We start from the raw sequence: 24,573 nt of genomic DNA, 5'->3' as shown, positions 1-24,573 counted from the left end.
AGCTATAACATTCCATTCAATCTCATATTTATTCTCACATTCATTCAAACAAACACACACACACACACATACACACAGGTTCTGCAAGGTTGTTATCATAGTTACCAGCCTTAGAGTTGCTCATGCCAAGCCACTGGCCAGGTGGCCTGGACATGAGGAGGGAGCAGGGCCTTGTCAGATGCTCATCTGATGCTCCTGGAAGTTGGTTTGCAGAATCAGACCCCAAAGTTCTCACTTTTTAGAGTCTATTTTTATAGGAATTTCTTCCTATGCCAGTCTATGGGAATTGCTTCATCATGCTGTTGCTGAATCAATCAGCAGATAGCACATTCCTGACGGCTCCAAGATGTTATCTTTTTCTTTGGTTCTCCCATTCTTGAGGCTGTTGGGTGGATTCCAGTCTGCCCTCCGGGGGGGGGGGGTCCTCTGGTTATTTCCACTTGACGCCTTCTTCAGCCGATGGACACTGGATTCTTAGGCTGGCACCTCCCTGATCATTCAGTTATTATCCACACCAAGCATCCATCCACATACATCCTCTATCTCTATTTTAATCACAATTGTTAATACAACAAAAGGGCGGGGAGTCTCTGGGTGCTGTTTCTGTTGTTACAGAGTATTGCTTTGAGTCTCTCTCTGTGTGAATTGCTTTGAGAACAGACTCAGTCTTAGAATGTACTAACACAATTAGCAGCTTGCAAGTTTCACACATAGAGGGAGAGAAACAGTACCAAAAACCAAGAGACCTCTTAATTAGTAATACCCTGGAATTTAAACTCTGGGGAATCAAACTCATTTGTGATTTTAATACAGAACTTCTTTAATATGATCCAACAGGTCCAGTAGCAAGGGAGGGAGACAGTCGCCAAGGGACAGTAGGTAGCTCCTCCCCCCGGGAGTCTCCAGCACCCACTGGCCAGCTGGGGCAGAGGGGTGCTGATTGGCCAGCATTTCCCAGCTCCCAGGATTTAGCCCCGTGCAGGGGCCATGGGGAGCCTCTTTCAGTTCCATTCCAGCAGCCCACTCTATCCACCCAAACTAGAAATGGGGATACAGCCTAACAGATGCTGTGGGTCTAGCAATCACCTGTTTAAGGGGTCAGAAAGGAATTTTTTTCTCCCATGGGCTAATTGGCAGAGGACCAGGGAGTTTCTTGGCTTCCTTGCAGCACCTTCATACCACCAGGAGTTGAGGTGGAGCTTGCTTTAGTACCTGACTGAGGTGGAGTTGTTTATTCATTGTAATTTACGGCTGGTTTCCAGTGAGATTAAGAGAATAAAATTAATGGTTCCCAGAGGCAAAATTCCTGGGATTTTTAAATCTGTGAATTAATCACAAACAATTGAATATGTTATTGATGGCGGAGCCAAACCTGAGTAGCACTACGACTCTGTGTACCAGGTTGAAATGCCTCTCACTGAAATTTGGCATGGCAGCCCATCCAGCATTTTGGGAGCTCTCTCAAATGGGGGGCCCAGGGAAAACTGCCCCCTTCCCCCGGGACCCTGGTTATGGACCAATATACCACTGTGTTAAGTGCTGTACAAATACAGAACAAAAAGACAGTCCCCTGCCCCAAAAGCTTACAAGCTGTATATCTGTTCCTATTGCCCACACTGCTCCATTCCAAGCCCCAATGCCTTTGTCAAACCCTATTCCTGAGTACAAAACATACCTCTTTCCATTGAGGGAAGAAAACTAAAACTATGCATCTTAGCTGACCAGTCGCATCTAAGCAAACACAGTTTAAATTACATCTATCAAACAGTGAATATTTGCAATTGCTCCTGATCAATCCATAGATTTAAAAGAAAAAAAAAACTTGACAAACACTGGCAAAATTAATTGAAATAATGAGCAAATTTGAGGAAATTACAATTTGCTTGCAGCTATTCAACAATTCATGCCTCCTAGCCTGTTTGCCAGAAGCTGGGAATGAGCAGCAGGGGATTGATCACTTGATGATGACCTGTTCTGTTCGTTCCTTCTGGGGCCCCTGGCACTGGCCACTGTCGGAAGACGGGACTTTTGGTCTGATGCAGTAGGGCCATTCTTATGTTCTACCACTGTACTCTGCCCACTATTCCACACAGTTGTCCTTGCATTAAATGTACATAATATTATATCTGACAATTTACAAGGTCCAATCCCTGAAAATAATCGTGCTTTGGGATGACACAAAATGCACAGTGATAACACGTGGTCATTGCCCCTTTCACTGTCACCTTCTGCTGCAGTAAAACATTTCAGCATTCTTCAGAATGTGCTGTTGGCATGTTGGTATTGCCAAAGGACATGGCTTGGATGGGGTCAAAGTGTGTATCAGTTGGTACCCTTTGTATCAGGTAGATTGATAGTTCTCTAGTATTTAAAGTGTTGAATCAACAGACTCCTAGGCATTAGAAGACACAGTGCTGACAACTATGTAATTTAAGTAAATGAACTGACATTATTCAAGTAGCAGCCCCTTCACTAGTTCCATCTTTTCCAGGACACGCAGGCTACGTCTACACTGAAGGGCTGCAGCTGCACCACGGTTGTGCTTCGGTTAGTCACTGCAGCAGCAGGAGGGGTTCTCCGAGTTAGTCCACCTCCCTGAGAGGCTGTAGCGAAGTCGACAGAAGAATTCTTCCATTGACCCCCGGGGCTTAGGCTAGCATAGCTCAGAGAGACATGGCTATGCCAATGTAAGCTTTCAGTGTAGAGCAGCCCTTAATTTTAACAGCACTGAAACACTGATGCTCAGGAATGAATGAAGAGGGTTTCATTTGTTTTATTTATTTATTTATCATTGTTCTGAGATGGATGAAACCTTGTTATGGGTTGAGCTCAAACCTCATTCAAACTGATCTGTGAATCATTTAAGACAGGGTACGGTTAAGGGGCCATACCCAAAAGAACACCTCAGAGAGTCTGCCCAGAAACGAACATTTTGTGGACAGAAGGCTCCACTGGGGATTGTGACTTGGTGTGGGGGAGGGCTGTGCAAGAGGGAAGAGAAATCATACAGAAACTGAGGACAGGCCAGGATACAGAGAGAGGAAGAGGCAAAAAGCAAGCAGCCTCTGAGCACAGTGTGACAAATTTCAGAGTAGCAGCCGTGTTAGTCTGTATCCGCAAAAAGAAAAGGAGGACTTGTGGCACCTTAGAGACTAACAAATTTATTAGAGCATAAACTTTCATGAGCTACAGCTCACTTCATCGGATGCATACAATGGAAAATATAGTGGGGAGATTCTATATACACAGAGAACATGAAACAATGGGTGTTATCATACACACTGTAACAAGAATGATCAGGAAAGGTGAGCTATTACCAGCAGGAGAGCAGGAGGGTGCGGGAACCTTTTGTCGTGATAATCAAGGTGGACCATTTCCAGCAGTTTACAAGGACAGAGCACAGTGTGACTCTGGAAAAAGTTAGAGAGAGAAATTTTGGGTCTGTTGGAGCTGTAAGCTAAAAACTACTGTTTTTAGTTTTGATTCCTCCTGCGTTTGGAGAAGCAGGACTCTGCATGTTTCTTATAAATAAACAAGATTGCGTCAAAGAAAATGCCATACTCCATCAATTTCTGCTTCCTACTGGCACATCCCCAGGGCCTTGAAATTTGAGTAGCTGCTCACGTTGAAAAGAGGCAATATTTGTACTGCTTTGCATAGCTTCAGAGACACATGAGAGGCACCGGCTTCATTTAGAATTAGTCGTAACATGCAGATTTCTCCGTCTCCCTTTCCCTCCACTCAGCTTAGACTACAATGGGGGGGAGGGGAAGGAATTGCAATTTTTTCAAAGTGCAAGTACTTCTGGGTAATTTGCCATCAAAAATATACAAACTTGATACAAGTTTATTTCTTTAATAAGGATTCTTCTAAATGATCAGATTCCAAAGTTTATAATACACATATATAGTAAAATAATAAATGTCAAGATTAAAAAAGGGAAGCAAAATGGTCCAGTCTTCTATTTTATGTCCAAATTTATGATGGGGATTCATTTTTGTACTTTTTCCCTTTTAACTTACTCTGTGATTATAGTGCATTGTTCAATTAAAAAATGATTGCTTACCCTCTCCCCATGTGATCTCAATATTCCGATTGTGTATCCCTTGAAATGCATCAATGATGCATAATATCAACAAGGACTCCAGCTTCCATTTATCTTCCAATATTTCATAATCCACTGCAGAATATTCTCAGCTGCAATTTTTGCTTTCAAGTTTGGCCACCATGTGTGTAGCATTAATTTCTCTGTTCGCATGTAATTCATTCAGGGACTTACACCAGCTGAGAACCACATATGGAGGCCCAGATTTACGGAGCTTTTATTTTGTGCCATGGAAGCCGCAAGAAACAATTTTCTATTTGAATGTTGATTGTTTACAGTGGTCTTATCATTCACTAGAGACAGTGCATTATAAAATCGTATTCTGCAACAATACTATCCAAAAATCTAAGATTTAACAAACCAGCTTTATTTTATTTTTAAGGCATTTTTTTAAAAATTCCCCACTCTCTTTTAATGTTTGTTATTAGATAATATCTACCTCTTTTTTTTTTTACTGGTCCAGTTTCAGACAGTTTCTGTCCCTGTGTGTGCCACCATAGCAACTCTCAGGGCTACATTCAGAAATGAATTTGTGAGAATGTGGATCTATGCAGGTGTCACTTATTAACAGAGGGACCTGGAAGAAGGTATAAATCACACTAGCTTAGATTCACCCTAAGATTCACCTCTGAACTTAGCCTTCTCCCTCTGTCTTCCCTCTCTTTTCCTTTGGCTGTGGCTGACTCCAATGACAAATTCCTTCTCCTCAGAATAGAAATATTGATTCCCCCACCCCCACCCCAACATCCACCCTTTCTAATATTCATATTACTGCATTTGGAATTCAATATAAAAACAAACAAAACCCAGACAATACTAGGCAATTTGGTAAATGTATGGATCTTAACCAATTTCAGCCTATAGATCGAGCTATTTGTAAGAACAGTACTCATTCAATTATGCACAATGTGCAATTTGCTATTCAAACTGTAGGATTACTCATTAGATCACATAATATTCAAACTGGGCAGTTTCTGCTGGAAAATGCTGATTCACTGAAAGTAAAACATTTCGCGGGAACATGTCAGTTTTGATTAAGCTTTGAAAGGAAACCTGCCTCCTCACCCACCTGCCCCCTCAGCAGCCCGGTGAGTTTATTTCATTTCAGTAACACTGAAACATGTCCCACTGCAAGAACATTGTGTTGTTTCCAAAAGGAAATATTGTGAAATTGCACTTCTGCAAACTGGACCCAACAATCTTTTTCCCGTATGAATGTGAAAAAACTTTGATCACTAGAATGCTTCCACTCAACTCTACCAAAGTCCAAGGTGAAACTAGCTGGGGGATCTAGTGAGGCAGAATGCAATAGCCCAAACTGGAATATAGCTACATCACTGGGGTTAACATTTCCATTTTTGTGAAGACATGCAGGAGATTTTGCATGACCACCAAAGGTCAGGAACTTGCCTGAGGTCTCATCTAAAAGATGGCACCTCCAGTAATACAGATTCCCATAACACCATGTCAGCATTCATTCAGCGTTCACTCTGATAAGAGTGCCACCTATGGAATCACTAAATGGTGTGATCTTAACATTGTGGCTAATAGTTTATCAAGATTCAGAAAGGGACTGGACATTTATATGGATAACAAGAATATCTGGGATTATAATAGTTAACACTAACAACAATTTTAGAATGAATGCTCAGGATTTAAGCCAATCTGACTGTTTTAGAGAACAGGATGAGACCTAAAGTGGGGGACAGTTTATCCAACATATGCCAAATGCAGCATCTGGTGCTGGCCACTGTCAGAAACAAGATACCGAACTAAATGGATCAGAGTCTGAACCAATATGGCAGTTTCTGTGTTCTCATTTCTAATTTCAAATGTCTCTTCTTATTGTTGCTGAAAACAAGTGTGCAGCTCACTCTAATTCCTTTCAGGCAAACAAATCAACATTAGTTATGGCTCATCTCTGTGTTCTTGGAAGTATTAGCTTTAAATCAATAAATATCAGCAACAGTCAACTTCTTCTTCCGCCCAAAAATAGTTCTATAAACTCCCTTGCCATAACAAACTATAAAGGACAGGCCATCACACACTTATAAACATTGCAACATACAGTAATCCAAGTTACCAAATAAACTACAAGTACTAGATACCATAGGGCATCTGGCTTTATTGAATTTGCTTTATAACAGGTAATAATAACATGACAGCACAGCTGACATGTGGAAGAGCATGTCGGGCCAACTATTCAACTTAGCCACAAGCCAGCCTCCAGGATTGTATCCACAAAAGTGAGCATATGCTCATTTTGCAGCCACGTGCCCAGAGTGAGTGTGCAAACACGGGGTTCTGAATGCAAAACAGGTGCACACCAAACTGAAGACTGGAAAAAGGCTAATGTAGTGCCCATCTTTAAAAAAGAGAAGAAGGAGGATCCTGGGAACTACAGGCCAGTCAGCCTCACCTCAGTCCCTGGAAAAATCATGGAGCAGTTCCTCAAGGAATCAATTCTGAAGCATTTAGAGGAGAGGAAAGTGATCAGGAACAGTCAGCATGGATTCACCAAGGGCAAGTCATGCCTGACTAATCTAATTGCCTTCTATGATGAGATAACTGGCTCTGTGGATGAAGGGAAAGCAGTGGACATGTTGTTCCTTGACTTTAGCAAAGCTTTTGACACGGTCTCCCACAATATTCTTGCCAGCAAGTTAAAGAAATATGGGCTGGATGAATGGACTATAAGGTGGATAGAAAGCTGGCTAGATTGTCGGGCTCAACAGGTAGTGATCAATGGCTCCATGTCTAGTTGGCAGCCGGTATCAAGTGGAGTACCCCGGGGGTCGGTCCTGGGGACAGTTTTGTTCAATATCTTCATAAATGATCTGGAGGATGGTGTTGATTGCACGCTCAGCAAGTTTGCAGATGACACTAAACTGGGAGGAGTGGTAGATACGCTGGAGGGTAGGGATAGGATACAGAGGAACCTAGACAAATTGGAGGATTGGGCCAAAAGAAATCTGATGAGGTTCAACAAGGACAAGTGCAGAGTCCTGCACTTAGGACGGAAGAATCCAATGCACTGCTACAAACTAGGGACCAAATGGCTAGGCAGCAGTTCTGCAGAAAAGGGGACCTAGGGGTTACAGTGGACGAGAAGTTGGATATGAGTCAACAGTGTGCCCTTGTTGCCAAGAAGGCCAATGGCATTTTGGGATGTATAAGTAGGGGCATTGCCAGCAGATTGAGGGATGTGATTGTTCCCCTCTATTCGACATTGGTGAGGCTCATCTGGAGTACTGTGTCCAGTTTTGGGCCCCATACTACAAGAAGGATGTGGAAAAATTGGAAAGAGTCCAGCGGAGGGCAACAAAAATTATTAGGGGACTGGAACACATGACTTATGAGGAGAGGCTGAGGGAACTGCGGATGTTTAGTCTTCAGAAGAGAAGATGAGGGGGGATTTGATAGCTGCTTTCAACTACCTGAAAGGGAGTTCCAAAGAGGATGGCTCTAGACTGTTCTCAGTGGTAGCAGATGACAGAACAAGGAGTAATGGTCTCAAGTTGCAGTGGGGGAGATTTAGGTTGGATATTAGGAAAAACTTTTTCACTGGGAGGGTGGTGAAACACTGGAATGCGTTACCTAGGGAGGTGGTGGAATCTCCTTCCTTAGAAGTTTTTAAGGTGAGGCTTGACAAAGCCCTGGCTGGGATGATTTAGTCAGGGATCGGTCCTGCTTTGAGCAGGGGGTTGGACTAGATGACCTCCTGAGGTCCCTTCCAACCCTGATATTCTATGATTCTATGATTGTGCGCCTGTTCTTCGCAATTCCTCCCAAAAATGTTGACATTAACTTTAAAAGGGCAGGGTACAAATTAAAATTGGGAGACCATCAACTGCATCTCTGGAGCAAATCTCACCTACGTACCCCATTTATTTAAACAAGCTATTTGAGGGAGGAAGCTTTTTTTTGTCATGTCTTTGTACAGTGCCTAGAAAAACATAGGGCTCCTAGGCCCTATTGCAATACAAATTATAATGAACATATGCAGTGAAGTTATTAACTACTGTGCCTGTGTTCATTGTTTTCCTGCTTAATGTGAATTGCCATAAATGGGAAAAATATGCCCTTGACATAAAGAAGTGGAAGCAAACTGTGAGAGCAGCCAAGGACCTCTATGGTCTATAGAGCCACGGAGTAAGTAAAAAAACCAATTACTGCCCTAAACTAATTTGCGTAATGATTTTGGGCCAAGTGGGGAAAAGAGCCTGACAACAATTTAACATGTTAATTGTAAAGATGGACCAAAAATTCTGAGATCTGAACATCTGCAATATCTGGGATTGTCATAAATATAAAGGGAAGGGTAAACCCCTTTGAAATCCCTCCTGGCCAGGGGAAAGCTCCTCTCACCTGTAAAGGGTTAAGAAGCTAAAGGTAACCTCGCTGGCACCTGACCAAAATGACCAATGAGGAGACAAGATACTTTCAAAAGCTGGGAGGAGGGAGAGAAACAAAGGGTCTGTGTCTGTCTGTAGTCGTCTTGGCCGGGGACAGAACAGGAATGGAGTCTTAGAACTTGTAGTAAGTAATCTAGCTAGGTATGTGTTAGATTATGATTTCTTTAAATGGCTGAGAAAAGAATTGTGCTGAATAGAATAACTATTTCTGTCTGTGTATCTTTTTTGTAACTTAAGGTTTTGCCTAGAGGGGTTCTCTATGTTTTTGAATCTAATTACCCTGTAAGATATCTACCATCCTGATTTTACAGGGGGGATTTCTTTATTTCTATTTACTTCTATTTTTTATTAAAAGTCTTCTTGTAAAACACTGAATGCTTTTTCATTGTTCTCAGATCCAAGGGTTTGGGTCTGTGGTCACCTATGCAAATTGGTGAGGCTTTTTATCCAACATTTCCCAGGAAAGGGGGAGTGCAAGTGTTGGGAGGATTGTTCATTGTTCTTAAGATCCAAGGGTCTGGGTCTGTAGTCACCTAGGCAAATTGGTGAGGCTTTTTACCAAACCTTGTCCAGGAAGTGGGGTGCAAGGTTTTGGGAAGTATTTTGGGGGGAAGGACGCGTCCAAACAGCTCTTCCCCAGTAACCAGTATTAGTTTGGTGGTGGTAGCGGCCAGTCCAAGGATAACGGGGGTAATATTTTGTACCTTGGGGAAGTTTTGACCTAAGCTGGTAAAGATAAGCTTAGGAGGTTTTTCATGCAGGTCCCCACATCTGTACCCTAGAGTTCAGAGTGGGGGAGGAACCTTGACAGGGATAATATGGGTCCGCCTACAAATTTCACAGGTGACACCTATTCTGTAATGGACCAGACAAATATTCAAGATTCAAGCACTTCGAACTTTGTGAAAGCCTGGATCAGAACTTTACAGCTCAGGCCCATCTCTAGTTAGTGGAAAGGTTTATGGCAGAATTTGAACCACATAGTGGATCTCAGCTTTGGTATTCTGCTCTTCCTACTTGCAGAGAACTCTTATGGTCTCCAATAAGGGATCGCTCCCAGGAAGAACAGGATATTAGCAGAGATCATCTGAGGGGATCAGAGGGTATTTTTTTAACCTTTGGAGAGTAAGATCAAAGTTACCGTTATGTTCCCAAATTGCAGGGCTGGGATTTCATCATTAACTGGATTGATGATAACATAGAAAGGCATCTCTGTGGACTTATGAAGACCATCATAAACAGAGATCATGAAATGATCAGCAGTGGGTTCTGAGCATTCATGCTTGGACAGAACATAGTTGATATAACCAGCCCAGAGACTTTGAAGACTGAATGAACCTTGGTAGAAAGTAGATGAGATTAAAAATAAAGTAGGGGAAGTTTAAACTCAGACTTTGTAGGTCAGACTCATCTCTAAATATTATTGATAAGACCAAATAAACACCAGTGAGGTCTAGTAGACTGTGGATTCATTCCTCAAGGGAATAGTGGAAATCCTTTTGCTTGAATCACTGAAAATTATGCTAGACAAAGCACTCATGAATACACTGTGAAGAACTGCATGCTGAATGATGGACAAGATAACAATAAGTTTCTATGATTTGACGCTGTTTAAATAGATAATGATTAGCTAACTAGAAGCCACTTGCTGCACTGTATTTCCTCAAGATGTTCTCTCTCTCTCCTACCAATACCCACCATTATATAACCAGTTGTGAAGCATTACCCAATAATCTTTTACCACATTAAACTCCAATAAGTCCCTTTGTTATTAGGAATACATCACAAAAAGTCTGTAACTCACTTATATTGTTCCCAGCATTGCTTTTTTCATAGCCTGGTGAGGGAAGTGTGTCTTCTAGGTAACCATACTGAGGATTTGTCTCCAAGAAGAAGGTTAGTTCCTCAGGGATGGTGTCCTTATCTGAGGCATTCAGATAGTCCAAACTGATACATGCTGAAGACCCCTCATCCACTGTGAACATGCATCCTGACAAAAGCCAAGTCAGCATTATTCTAACTATTTGGAACAAATCGCTTAGTTGCATCAGTTATCGACATCTGGTTAATTGATTAAACCAAAAGATTACCAAGTACCAACAACTGCCCGAGCAGTCAATTAATACATGGACTGTCAATAGGAGTAGCTGTTTGTAAGGGGGTGGTGATATTTATTACTATCGGGTTAGAGTGAGAGTTTGTTAGCAAAGGGCAGTGCATAGCTGCTCTGCCCCAGGAGCAGACCAGGGAGAGAATTGGGACTTTCAGAGGCTCAAATCCCTACCTGGTTCCTCCCTTGCTCCAAAGAGGAACAGTCTGGTATCAGGTCTATACCAATAGTGGGTTACTTCCCCCTCTGAAATGAGATGGCCGGTGCATTAGGGAGCTGGAATTCAGGCTCCATCTACTCCTGGCCAACTTGTAGGAGGGGAGGTAGCTCCCCCATGGAGTGAGGGCTGTAGCAAGCCCTCTAGAAAAAAAGAAAGTAAGGGAAATGGTAGCCAGGAAGTCTTAATAAATTAACTGAAGAGTCATTTTAGATCAGGTCTACGAGGTCTATTTAGGTTTATTATTTTGTTTGCTTTTAAAACTATACTTTTCCTTTCCTATGTACTATAAGGATTTATTTAAATAAACATACATATTAAAAAATATTCTCAAAAACTACACATGCATATATGATTTCTGAAAATAATTCTTTAATATATATACACCAATTAATAACAGAAGCACATAGGGACAAAATCAGAAAGGCTAAGACACAAAATGAGTTATACCTAGCAAGGAACATAAACAGCAATAAGAAGAGGTTCTTTAAATACATTAGGAGCAAGAGAAAGACAAAGGAAAGTGTAGGTTCTCTATTTAGTAGGAAGGAGAGCTAATGACTGATGACATCAGGAAAACTGAGGTGTTTAATGCCTATTTTTCTTCAGTCTTCACTAAAAAGCTTAATGGCAACCGGATACTCAACACAAACAATATTAACAACAAGGAGGGAAAATCTCAAGGCAAAATAGGGAAAGAACACGTTAAATAAGTGTGACAGGTTGGATCACAGAAACCCCCTTGGGGCTGCCAACTGATATGCCAAGACTACTTCTGCCCCTGCTTTCCCTGCCCTCCCAGCTGGGACTTCAGAGCCCTCCCTGGTCTGAGACAGACCCACTAGCCTGCTGCAAACCCAGACCCAGGTCTGAACCACATCCCCTAATGTTGTAGGCTTAAACTACAAAAGTTTTTTTTTCTCCTGCTGATAATAGCTCATCTTAATTAATTAGCCTCTTACTCCACCTTTTTGTATTCTCTGTATGTATATATGTATCTTCTTAATATATGTTCCATTCTGTGCATCTGATGAAGTGGGCTGTAGCCCACGAAAGCTTATGCTCAAATAAATTTGTTAGTCTCTAAGGTGCCACAAGTACTCTTGTTCTTTTAGCTTAAGAAGTGTTCCTGTCTTTAACACTCAGATGCCCAATTCGCAAATGGGGTCCAAACCCCAAATAAATCCATTTTATCCTGTATAAAGCTTATACAGGGTAAACTCATAAATTTTTCACCCTCTATAACACAGCTGTTTCTCCCCCCGCCACCCAGTATTAATACATACTCTGGGTTAATTAATAAGTAAAAAGTGATTTTATTAAATACAGAAAGTAGGATTTAAGTGGTTCCAAGTAGTAACAGACAGAACAAAGTGAATTACCAAACAAAATAAAATAGAACACGCAAGTCTATGTCTAACAAAACTGAATACAGATAAAACCTCACCCTCAAAGGAATTCCAGTAAGCTTCTTTTTACAGACTAGTCTCCTTCTAGTCTGGGTCCAGCAATCACTCACACCCCCTGTAGTTACTGTTGTTTGTTCCAGTTTCTTTCAGGTAACCTTGGGGGTGGAGAGGCTATCTCTTGAGCAAGATAAAGACAAAACAGAGGAGTCTCCCAGGGGTTTAAATAGACTTTCTCTTGTGGGTGGAGTTTGAGTGAGATGGGTCCTGCCAGGGTCAGTCCTGGGTCCACTACTATTCAATACTGTCATTAATTACTTGGATATTGGAGTGGAGAGTGTGTTCATACAATATGCAGATGACACCAAGCTGGGAAGGGTTGCAAGCACTTTAGTAGACAGGATCAGATTTCAAAAAGACCTTGACAATTTAGAGAATTGTTCTGAAATCAACAAGATGAAATTCAATTAAAACAAGTGCAAAATGTAAGAAGGAAAAATCAAACACACAACTACAAAATGGGAATTACTGGCTAGGTGGTAGTACTGCTGAAGAGGATCTGGGGATTATTGTGGATCACAAATTGAGTATGAGTCAACAATATGATGCAGTTGTAAAATAGGCTAATATTCTGAGGTGCATTAATCAGAGTGTTGTATGTAAGATGAGGAGGTAATTGTCCTGCTGTACTCAGCATTGGTGAGACTTCAAGTGGAGCACTGTTTCCTATTCTGGGTGCCACACTTTAGGAAAGATGTGGACAAACTGGAGCGAGTCCAGAGGAGAGCAAAAAAAATGGTAAAAGTTTAGAAAACCTGACCTCTGAGGAAAGATTTTAAAAACTGGGCATGTTTAGTCTTGAGAAAAGAAAACTGAAGGGGGACCTGATAACAGTCTTCAAATATGTTTAGGGCTGTTATAAAGAGGACAGTGATCAATTGTTCTCCATGTCTACTGAAGGTAGAACAAGCCGTAATGTGCTCAGTCTGCAGCAAGGGAGATTTAGGTTTGATATTAGGAAAACCTTTTAACTATAAAGGTAGTTAAGCTCAGGACTAGGCTCCCAGGGGAGCTTGTGGAATCCCCATCACTGGAGATTGTTTAAGAACAGGTTAGACAAACACCTGTCAGAGACCATCTGATTTTCTTGATCCTGCCTCAGCACAGGGGGCTGGACTTGATGATTCTCAAGGTCCCTTCCAGCCTTACATTTCTATGATTCTACGATATATGGGCAAGACCTGACTTTTTATTAAGAAACATGGTTTATATTTATGACTGGACAAGCCAAGTGGAGCCTTCATGCCAGCTAATGCACTTCTTAGGTGTGTAGCGCCAAGTGCCTCACTAAATCCCCCCAGGATGCATTAATCAGCACTACTGCACTGGCTTGTATCTCTGCCCATATCTAGTTGATGCCAGAGGTTAAATTGTCTTCTGACAGTGCTGGCAGAGTTTAAAACCACAAACTTGTAGAAATATGCACAGTTCAGTGTGCCAGTTAGTGTCAATATTATTATGGGACTGAGGTCTGAACTGACTTCCCACTGGGCCCCTCTGAACCACCCTCTTCCAGCCGACCTATCTAGGCATTTGTAGCGTGCCTATCATTGTAGTATCTAGCCTGCCTCTAATTCCCTACTGCTAAGACCATGTCCTTTTGGAAGATCTTACGGGAGTGCTGATATCTCATCTCAAATCACATCACCACATACATGTCCACGATCAGAGTAGGACCACAGTGCACCTCTCACAAGAGAAGCAACAGAGCACAGGGAAAACTGAACAGAGCTGAAGCCCAGCACAGAAGCAGAGCTGCACATGATGACACAGCCAGGATGGGATTTAGGAAGTTAGCAAGGGGGCAGGATGGAACTGAAAGTACAGTGGTAGGTTGCAGGAAGGGAAAAGGGAGCACGGCAATGGATGCAAACTCGTGTTTTTGAAACTGAATGAGTAGCCAGAAGTCCCAATGAAGCCACAGAGGATTGAGAGTACTCAGCACTTCATAGAATCATAGAATATTAGGGTTGGAAGGGACCTCAGGAGGTCATCTAGTCCAACCCCCTGCTCAAAGCAGGACCAACACCAACTAAATCATCCCAGCCAGGGCTTTGTCAAGCCTCACCTTAAAAACGTCAAAGGAAGGAGATTCCTCCACCTCCCTAGGTAATGCATTCCAGTGTTTCACCACCCTCCTAGTGAAAAACTTTTTCTTAATATCCAACCTAAACCTCTCCCACTACAACTTGAGACCATTACTCCTTGTTCTGTCATCTGCTACCACTGAGAACAGTCTAGAGCCATCCTCTTTGGAACCCCCTTTCAGGTAGTTGAAAGCAGCTATCAAATCCCCCCTTATTCTTCTCTTCTGCAGGCTAAACAATCCCAGTTCCCTCAGCCTCTCCTCATAAGTCATGTGTTCCAGTCCCCTTATCACTTTTGTTGCCCTCCGCTGGATGCGTTCCAATTCTTCCACATCCTTCTTGTAGTGTGGGGCCCAAAACTGGACACACTACTCCAGATGAGGCCTCACCAATGTTGAATAGAGGGGAAAGATCACGTCCTTCGATCTGCTGGCAATGCCCCTACTTATACAGACCAAAATGCCATTAGCCTTCTTGGCAACGAGGGCACACTGTTGACTCATATCCAGCTTCTCGTCCACTGTAACTCCTAGGTCCTTTTCTGCAGAACTGCTGTCTAGCCATTCGGTCCCTAGTCTGTAGCGGTGCATGGGATTCTTCCATCCTAAGTGCAGGACTCTACACTTGTCCTTGTTGAACCTCATCAGATTTCTTTTGGCCCAATCCTCTAATTTGTCTAGGTCCCTCTGTATCCTATCCCTACCCTCCAGAATATCTACCACTCCTCCCACTTCTCAGGCCCTAAGGACTTGAGCCCTGTAGAATAGTTGAAGAAGGACTCAGCAAGAATTTTCAAAAGGGATGGTAAAGGGTGATGTGCGTCTGTGTATTTGGGGGAGGTTGGGAGAAACACCAATGTAGAGAAACAAACATCAAAGCAAATCTTCCCCATGGTGCTGGCATCAGCAGTGGCTATTCACAGATTTAACTGACTTCCTTTTCAATATGCCATCTTCATAGAGAAGTCCCTGCCCCTTCTCAAGAACTGAAAGCCAACAACTCATAAATACCATGGGCCTGATTCTCAACTGTTTGCATCCGAATAAAACTCCATTGATTTCAGCAAAGTTACACTGGCAGACAACTGAAGGAATGCAATGGAGAATCAGGAGACAGAAGCTTAGACAATCTTTTTCTATGGCTGAACTTTTCCCATGTTTGATGGTGGTCCAAAAGGTAAAAACTCCTTTTGGAAGTTTGATTATGATCATTTCAGGTATTTTTGAGCTCCACAAACATGAAAAATAATTTCCTCCCTTAAATGTGTGCTTGCATAACTCAAAATAAGCCAAAGCTAGAAACTTTTAAATTGGCTGGTTTTATAGCTGTCATTAACAGGGAAATGAAAACAAAAAACAAAAAACAAATAGTCATATGAAGAAAAGTTCAGTGGTCCAAATTTTGACCTCAGGTTGGGTGGTGTAACACAGGAAAAATTAATAGGACTCTATAACAATTCTTTCTTTAAAAAAAAGAAATCCATAGAATTTAGTTTTAAAAAATGATAATCTTAAATTTTGTAGTATTTTTCCAGAAGGAGTAATTTCAATTATTACTTGTGTATTATAATATGTAATTTAATGGGACAAGTTAATGTTGCAATAGAAATCTTAAACTTTCAGAATTTCCTGGTCTTTGTTTGCTCACTATCTCAACCTTGCTGTTGCAGTGAGGTTAGTTTTATATTTAGTATCATTATTTAGTTTGTACTAGACCTGGACAAAAAGGAGCAGGAAAAAATAACCAAAACCAAAACACTGATGAAAAAATTCTAACCAACTCTAATTTACATTTTTATCGTGTCCTTCATCCAAAGTTTGCAAAGCCTTCTATAAAGAGAAATAAATTAGACCCTGCTCCAGAAGCGCTTTTAAGCACATGTTTAATTATAAGCACGTGAGTAGTCCCTTTGGGATCTGCTCACATACTTAAAGTTAAGCATGTGCTTAAATGCTTTGCTGTACTGAGCTCTTAAACCTCTGTAATTACCTTAAGTAATTTTTATACCTATTTTACAAAAAGAGAAACAGAGCCACAGAGATTTGAAGGTCAACATTTTCAGACATGTCCACTAATTTTGGTTTCTTCCCTATTTCAGTTAAAGGCGCCTAGAGCCTGATTTTCAGAAGTGCTGAGCACCACTGACTTCTCCAGCTCTACTCACTAGACTATGCTCCTTTCTCCTATGAGAGGAGCATGAGTCCTGCATTAACGGATCCCCGGGTTAACAGTGAGAATAGCATTTAATTTCTCCATTTAATGGGTCAGCCAAGTTGAATTACTGAACAATGAGGTGCTTGGGTTTCATTACCAAATGCAACCAAAGAAATGAATAATAATTTAAAAAACAAAGAAAAAAGGAATTAAAATAACGCGACGAATTAAAGGGAGTTCCAAAATATCATGTTGCTGAAATCCTTCTGCTAAGTGTGTGCCTGCACAGATGGAGCGGAGCACTGTCACCAGTGACCTTGTTCACTCTTCCGCACCAACTCCATTTTTCCAAGTTTCTTCCTCCTACTGGAGCTACGGACCTTCCATCCTCAGCGGTATTGTGATTTGCCAGCACACATCTTTGAAAGGAACGTCTTTAAGCACTCATTTGAAAACAAAAAAAAGAGAGACAGGAAAATGATTTCCCTGGAAAGTGAGCAGAATAACCACCATTGCACAGCATAACATTGCAGCACTAAATGTACATCACCCTTGTTATAACTGGAGATTGTCAGTAATCATTATCAGAGATCTAGGCTGTGAAAGCGTAGTAGTTAATCACCTGCTCTTATCTGGTGGTTTTAAAGGATCCACTGAGGAGGGATCTTTATATATATATATATATATATATATATATGTAAGTGCTTTCTGTCAGTGGGAATGGGATTATACAGGAGTCAGAACTGACATGGGTAATTTCTGATGAACTCTATTCTAGAGATGGACCTGACTTAAAGAGCACAGAGTCTCAAAAGCTTTGCAAAGTTTCAAATCCAGACATGGATTTTTGAATCTGTCTCTACATCTATTCTCATTCAGGCTTTCTGACTTCTAACCTGTCCTACTCTAGTTTTTTCACTCATGTTTTCCAAATGGAGCAGTCACTTAGGACTAGACTGTACCTAGCCTGTCCAGATGTACAAGGTGAGGGGAAGAGTGAGTCTTCTCCCATTTTGTGTGACCATGCAGAGGATACACACAGTACCTATCACTGAGCTCCCTCAGTGTAGAAGGGCCCTGATACCGTAATGCTGACAGCCATGCTAGAAATCCACTGGGAGCGTGGAAAGACAGGGCAAGCCCATACTGAAGCTACTAAAAAGTTTTAGAAGCAGTTGCCACTGTATGCTCTCCTCGAGGCCCGCTGCAGGCCTAGTGCCTGACCCAGCACAGTGACTGCAAATTACCATCTCTACATTCTCTACTGCTGCACAGTGGCTAAAGCCACAGGGCACAATTCTGCCCTAAATCCAAACTCTGTTCAAAATAGTGGGTTGGAGTCCTACTTCTGTGCATCTAGCCGTGGCATCTGTTAGAGCAGCCTTAAGGTGGCTCTAAAATTACTCAGCTAGAATGACAGAGCACCACTCTCCTATCTCACTGGGGCAGTGATTGGTAAAAGAGCCAGCTTCAGCAGCTTTACACCAGCAGAGCGTTCTTCTCCACAAATAGGAATGCTCCACTGCCCAGCTACAGCCAGAATCCAGCCCCTTTACGTCACCTGAGCAGTGCAAAGAGAAGAGGCCACAAGCTACAATATTGTCCACAATTTAGCCCTCAGTGTTCTGTATTTCGCTTAGGAGCTGAAATGCTATTTTTTAATCATGTTGAAATGCTACTTTTAAACAGTAGGGCAAATAATAAAATTGGGCCTGATCCTGCAGGCCTTACTCAGGCAAACTCCTATTGCCTTCAGGAAACGTTTAGCCTAAAAACAGCAGTATCTGGCCTATTGTAATTAACTTGAAAAAGCAGATTAATGTTATAGACACCTCATGCCTGTGTTGTGTAGGGTTTTATTGACTTCAGAATGTTTAATATTTTGAGAAGTAAACTAGAAAGACGTAGCCAAATTAAGTATTTTCTCTAAACTGTCAGTGTTACTTGCACTGGCAAAGTGAATGGGATAAATTGGATTAGATGCTGTCTATACTTCAAATCCTAATTGTGAAGGATCCAAATTTTTTATCAATGCGTGGAGGCAAACGAAAAAGCAAATACTACATTGTCTGCGAAGCAGCAGATAGCTCAGTTTACCGATTAGTCAAACGGTTTTGATAGCATGACTAATCTCTGAACAGAAGCATTCCATGTCTTTTGGGTCCTTTGCAATGAGGTTTATGACAGCACAGCTCTCCATCCTGTGTCATGAAAAACTTTACAACCTAGAGTACAGAACAGCACTTCCAAGCTTTTGGTGTGTATTCTGGTGTCACCCACAGTAACTCCAAACCAGAGTAGGCTGCAGTGGGTGAGAAATCTACTTTCTGAATTATAATTTGGAAAAAATTATAGTCCGGAAGTTCAGGTTGAATACATTAAAATGTGAAACGGTGTTAGGAAACATACCCAGATGAATGGTGGGACATTGGTTGTTGATGGGGAGGACTGTGATGTTCAGATCATAGACGGGGAGACTGGTGTGAAGAGGCAGTGGTGGAAGGACAGCTCTATTAAAACAACAACTAGTAGCTTCTCCATATGAGACAATGAGGGTCAAGATGGCTACACAAGGACTATGTCCTATTTCACCTCCTAGAAAGAAACAGAGAATAGAGATACTGAAATCACACTCACAGAAGAGCAAACAAGAAGAGTAGAAAAGATCATCTGACTTTTCCTTGGAAAACAAGCTATCAATCAAGTATTTTCAAAGGCTGAGAACTTTGGAGCAAAAAACAAAGGAACTTGTGTGTATTTGGAAATGTTTTAGATTTGACTGTCAAATAAAATTCAGTCTCATAACAGCCATTGAATTTAACAGACCAGCTCAACAGACCCTTAAGTGATGCCATTTAATGCTCTCCCACATATCTTACAGATTTGCTATATTACTGGAAAGTTAATACTAGAATAACAAACGAAATAGTGCATAGTATTATCCCTTTTATAGCGTCTTCGGTGTGAGGAGCTCAAAGCTCTTTGCATACTTTAACGCATTAAACATCACAACAAGCCTGTCAGGTAAGGAAGTCCTGTATTATCATTTCCATTTTACAGATGGAAGAACAGAGTCAAAGCGTTTAAGGGATAAGCTTTCAATATCATCAGCTAGTTTTTCTCTGATTTTCAGAGATGTTGAGCACCCACAGTTCTGAATGAAGTGAAATTGTGGATGCTCACCATCTCTCAAAGTCAGGACATATGGGTCTTCAGTTGAATGTCTGCACCCAAAAAATGGATGCACCCACAATTAGTAGATACTTAAAAAAATAGGTCTAAGGTCACACAGGAACTCTGTGACAAAGCCAGAACACACCTCAGATGTCTGGATTCTCAGTCATGGTCTAGAGCCACAAGAAAACAAATGGAGTCAGGAATGTCTAAAATATAGGTCAAAAAATGTGTTCTCACTGTGTCCCTTCACAAGATTTTGACAGATGCCCCAAAAAATTCTTTTCATCGAAACTTTCCACAGAAATGTTCAAATTTTTGACAGAAATTCCAGTACTGAAAAATGTACCCAAAATTGAAATAGTTCAGTGTTTTGACCAAAAAAAAATTTTTTTAATTTTCTACAGAACTCACACACTATTTTTTACTAAAAATTTCATTTGGTCAGAAACCTAGTTTTCTGTTTAAAATCAGTTTCAACAGAAAAATTTTGACCAGCCCTACACAACACAGTTCACTGTGGGGAGGCTAGAAATCTGATATCTAACTCTGTGCAGTACACAAATCCATTTTATAACAAGAGTCTTCTGTTGAGTACAACAGGCAATAAGTGCCACACACAGAAAGCATTATAAGTGGAATTTTATTGCCCATCCTTAAAAAATAAATTGTATGTACCATACTGTACTAAAATAATAGCAGTATATAAGCAGGATTCATTTCTCTAGACTGGGTGGGCTTTATTAACTAACAGGTTACAGTTTTTCATTTCAGATAGGCCAATATTCTTAAAAACAGCTTTATCCTTAAGTATACAAAAGGGCTAAAAAAAATCCCAACAACTAAGGGATCTCATAGAACACAGTGTCAGAAAATTCAAGAGAACACAAAAGACCCCTGCGTCCATAAAGGCTTGCTGCAGCGGATCTCAAGGTGGAGATATATTATTTAACAATCACTAGGAGGCATCTACTGACAAAACAGTACCCACCAGGATGAGCATACAGAATGCTAGTGTGCAACTGGCAATATTTCGAGAGCCCGTTCTGCCCATAGGATGAATAGCAGTGTTCTTGGGGAAAAGAGCAGAGCAACAGAGAAAGCGGTCTCCTATCGCAAAGGCTGCTACAGTCACAGGGTGGGAGAGGAGGAGCAGGGAAAGCAGGTGGTTTTGAACTTGAAAGAAAGATTAATGTATTGAAGTAGTGCTCTGCTCCAGGCTGATGGCATGAACAATAATCTGCTATGCTTGAAATCTGTACAACAGTAGCATTCTTGCTGCTGTGCAGGAGGAATTGAATGATAATGTATCTGGACATAAAAGCAAAAAAAAAAAATGTGAGAAACAAGGATTTTTTCCTACTGAAATGAAAGTATTTTTAAAGACAGTCTTTTGATGTTCTCTATTGCAACTGAAACTGCACAAGAAAGGGGGTTGGCGGAGACTTCTTCTAATACTCATTACTATATACAAACACAGTTTTAAAGTAAAATCAGAAAAGGTGCAGGAGAGAATTGCAATGAAAATTTAACATTCAAAATATTGGTTTGACTCAGAACAGCAAAGACAAGGACAATTCAGGCGGCTATTCCACCCTTAACTCATCCTGTGCTGTGGTGCCCAGGTAACTCAGAGCAAGTGGCACAGAGCAGGTCTAGGGCTTAACAAATACACTGGGTAGAAACAAACTATCAAAATTGTTTCACCCACATTAGCAGGTGATTAAATGTTTGTTTCAGACACCTATGAGATACGTGTGTCAAGCTGTTGTGATGGTATGTCTCTACACAAACATGCACTGAAGTCAAGGTGAATGAGGGTAGCACAATCTGGCCCTAAAATAGGAGTCCAAGAGAGGAATCTGAAACTAACCAAAATACAATCTAACCAGCTGGAAAGAGCCAAATCTTCTTTGACAACAGGTTCCAGTCTCAAGCAAGTTTTAATCACAGAGTTATAGACCTCTTGATAAGAAGGCTTAGAATGAAAAAAATAGAAACAGACCATAATACAATAATCCATAGCTGTGGTGACATTTAGTAATAAGAAAATATAGAGGTAGCACTTAATAAGGAACAAGCAAACTGTGAAAATCAGAATTGTATATTACCAGTATGTACTTAAGTGATCAATCTCTGAGTGACATCTAGCTGGGATAATTTATCCACCATGGATCCTCTCTTTTGAATCACCCCATGCACTGGACCACGGGCAATCATGTACATCAGTTTTGTGTCATCACTATTAGAATCTGTTGCATAAAGTTATTCTGTGGTGATAACGATGTATCCTCCCTCCGGACACTCCAGTCTTGATTTTAATCCTGCCTGTAGCTCTGGGGGCTTATCATTAACTGGTATAATCTTGAAAGAATGAGAAGGGGAGGGAGAGGAGAGATATTTTCATGTATAGTTCAAAGTCCAAAAAACAGTGTTCGCCTAGATTTTATTCTAACAACAACCTTATTTCCTCTATCACTCCTATGGGGGAGCTCATCTAACAAGCAAGCAATAAACTGGTGCCGCTCAGATGTACTCATGTAACACATTTCACACTCTGGGAAGGTTATTTGATCCATAACGGTTATCAGCCGCTGTTTATTCTAATTGTTATGGTCAAATGTTCAGCATCTGAGACTTTCTGGGAACTGGAGTCTATCAGTAACTTCGGACATAGTTGGTTGGGAACAAATCCACCAGCACCACCTACAGATGTAATGAATTCTGGGTAGTTTCCCCAGTTAGATGAAATCCTATAAAACGTGTTCCAATTAGAGTGCAAATAAAAAAATTAAATATTTTCTTTAGAATGTAACTTTACCAAAAACATCTTGATGAGCTATTATGTAAATATTTCATTTCCATCAGCATCCTGAATAGCAAACTCACAGTGCAGAGGAGGTTACAAAGACTATTTCATGTTATAAAGCAATTGGTTGAGATGCAATAGTTAAGACTTAGCCTACGCTTCCATTTCAAGACTTATTTTCTACCTCCCTTTCCTTCAACACTTTAGCCTTTTACTGAAGGATCAGGTAGGGACCAGGGAAGAGAATTTAGTGGGGGAGAGGTGGTGAGAGGTTTGGATTGCTTTTGAATTTTATCTCAATTCTGAATTCCTGGGTTTCCAAAACTTGTTTTTTATTTTAAACTACAACGTTGTCATTAGTTTTATTTTACCCTCCACTCTGATGGTATATTCTCTCAGCCTTAACTCCACCTTCATCTATGTCTGGGCATCTAGCTTCTCAGACAAAATATTAAACTTTAACATTACTTATGGCACTTTGAGTTACATTTCAGACCTGCAGCCATTCAAAAAATGTCCATCAATTTGTTATTCAACAGAAAATGGGAGTTTCAACTGAATGAAGTTTTTCATGAAAGGTCTGCTTTCCATAGAAAAATTTAGATTTTTCATTGGGGGAGCTAGGGTGAGGGAAGAATGCCCCAAAACCTAAATATTTTAATTTGGCTGTGCTGCCATGGTGACTCATGTGAGTTGCAGTTTGGCTGTCTTTTATCCCCATTCTCCTCTGTGGGCAAATTTGGTTCCTTGGCCAAATTACATCTCCCACGGTGTACTCCCCCACCATGGTGGGCCTTCTCTCCATGGTGCATCGTGGGATATGTAGTCCAACCAGGGAGCCGGAGAATGTGAGCACAAGGCACATGATCTACAAGTCCCCATAAGGCTCTGTGACAGCATTTCCAAACAGAAATAGTTCATTTTTCATCCATAATTTTTCTGATTTTGAATTTCTGCCAAAAAATTGAAATTTTCTGTGAAAAATTCAAACAGCTATATTCAGAACTCAATACTCCAAAGTTCATTGTTCTATAGAACCCCAAGGAAGGAAGATAGATCACATGATGTAACCCAAGTTATCTATTTTCTAACTTCACAAATGAAGTAGTATTTTGTAGAATTACAGTAAAGGAAATCTTTCCAGATGAGAAGAAAGCATGCAAATAACAGTCACCAAAGCCATCAAACTTGCATTCCTTAATGAGGCAAGATTCCCTTTGAAATGCCAACTGGGCTCCTAGTGCAACTGCATTTACCTGTTCGAAGATAGATTTTAAAAGGGCTATGGTAAATTTCTACCCTGGTTTTAAAGAAGCAGCAGTGTCTGTTACACAGGATTGAGAAGGTTCAATAGCAGGAGAAAATAGCTACTAGGAAGAGAGAAAACCAAAGTGTCTTTCCCCATTTTGATCTATAGGTAGGCTCCTGATTCTGCAAAGATTTATGCATATGCTTAGCTAGACACACACTGTGAGCAGTCTTATTAATGTCAATGGATCTACTCCTAGTGTGTATAGTTAAGCATGTGCATACGTCTTTTCAAGATCAGGGCCTCAGTCATTAATAACTCTGGAGTTGTTTTATAGACATTTCACCCAGGAGTCAGACTCAGCCTAAGCTGAAACCTTTCCGGGAATCTGGTAAAAAGACTGATGAAAATTAAAAATCTACTTAGTCGAGCTGAAGTAACCAATATGTGATTAATACTTTCCAACTATATTTCAGTATAGTACATTGCTGAATTTGTTATTACCTGCACTCTTAACACTCCATCTGCAGTGTTAAATCCATCTGTTGCTGAAAATATGACTATATCTTCAAGGGTTTCTGAATCATCATGCTGGTACCTTTTAACATCATGATAATGAAAAGTGATATTCATTAAGTAATGAAAATTAGAAACCTATAAATAGAAGGTGGGGGGGAGGGGAGGACTAAGGTCTAGCAATGCCCACCACTTACAAATGATCCTGTGAGATGCTTCTGTTTAATCTTAGCATATTGGTCTAGATCTTCAGCCAGCATAAAACAGCATC

At 40.9% G+C, this 24,573-nt stretch overlaps 1 pseudogene across 1 annotated transcript in view; it reads right to left on the bottom strand.

The window, feature by feature from the left end:
• LOC311524960 (FRAS1-related extracellular matrix protein 1-like) overlaps positions 1-24,573 on the bottom strand; it is a 128,301-nt pseudogene that overhangs the window by 78,954 nt on the left and 24,774 nt on the right. Inside the window, exons 16-21 of the transcript in view lie at positions 24,291-24,384; positions 21,860-22,092; positions 20,720-21,039; positions 18,964-19,149; positions 10,325-10,510; positions 9,662-9,858 (exon numbers count right to left, since the gene is read on the bottom strand). The product of the transcript in view is annotated as an FRAS1-related extracellular matrix protein 1-like (transcript). The remainder of the gene's footprint in view (positions 1-9,661; positions 9,859-10,324; positions 10,511-18,963; positions 19,150-20,719; positions 21,040-21,859; positions 22,093-24,290; positions 24,385-24,573) is intronic.

Source organism: Lepidochelys olivacea (assembly GCF_965140295.1).
Source record: "Lepidochelys olivacea isolate rLepOli2 genome assembly, chromosome: 8".
NCBI classification, from domain to species: domain Eukaryota; kingdom Metazoa; phylum Chordata; order Testudines; family Cheloniidae; genus Lepidochelys; species Lepidochelys olivacea.
The sequence above is the reverse complement of the archived record's forward strand: the minus strand, read 5'-3'. Positions and strand labels throughout refer to the sequence as shown.